The sequence below is a fragment of the Montipora foliosa genome, chromosome 12 (genome assembly GCF_036669935.1).
Source record: "Montipora foliosa isolate CH-2021 chromosome 12, ASM3666993v2, whole genome shotgun sequence".
NCBI lineage: Eukaryota > Metazoa > Cnidaria > Anthozoa > Scleractinia > Acroporidae > Montipora > Montipora foliosa.
In genome coordinates, this window is record NC_090880.1 from 14,835,243 (window position 1) to 14,835,888 (window position 646).

A 646-nucleotide genomic window follows, 5' to 3' on the forward strand; every position below is an offset into this window, starting at 1 on the left:
TTCTCAATATCAGTTGCAAATTCAGACAGTTTTAGCAATGTAGACAGTAAATAATATACCTCATGTTGAAAACCAGGTACAATGTATGACTTTAATGTATACACAAAGTATACATTACTCTTGATGTTAAGTTACATTTTGGTATTTGGTACAATCAATACAAAAATTATACACCACAGCCTTGATGCAGCTGTAATGTATACATGAAGTATACATCACAGAGTTGATGAGGGTGTGTAGTATACACACAGTATACATCATAGTGCTGATGTAATGGTGATATATACAAATCGTATACTTCAGTCTTAAATGGCAAGATTAAATTTTGCTTGATGTATATTTGATGTATACTAAATATGTACACCACAACAGTGAGGTACAAAGGGTGTATACTCTTTGTATACAAAAAGTATACTAACCAGGCTTCAATTTTGATAAGGGATTGCTTGCTTGAGTTGGCTCTGTCCAATTTATTCCTTGACTTCCAGAGTAATTTTCTAGTGTTTTATTGTATTGCTGATAAACTGCGATTTTGGTTGGTATACTATGTATTTGCAGGCAAAAGTTCAACCAGTTGTGATTTATCGAGCCAAACACCTTCTTTACATCTACCCACGTGCATGATAGATTATTTCGATCAAATTGG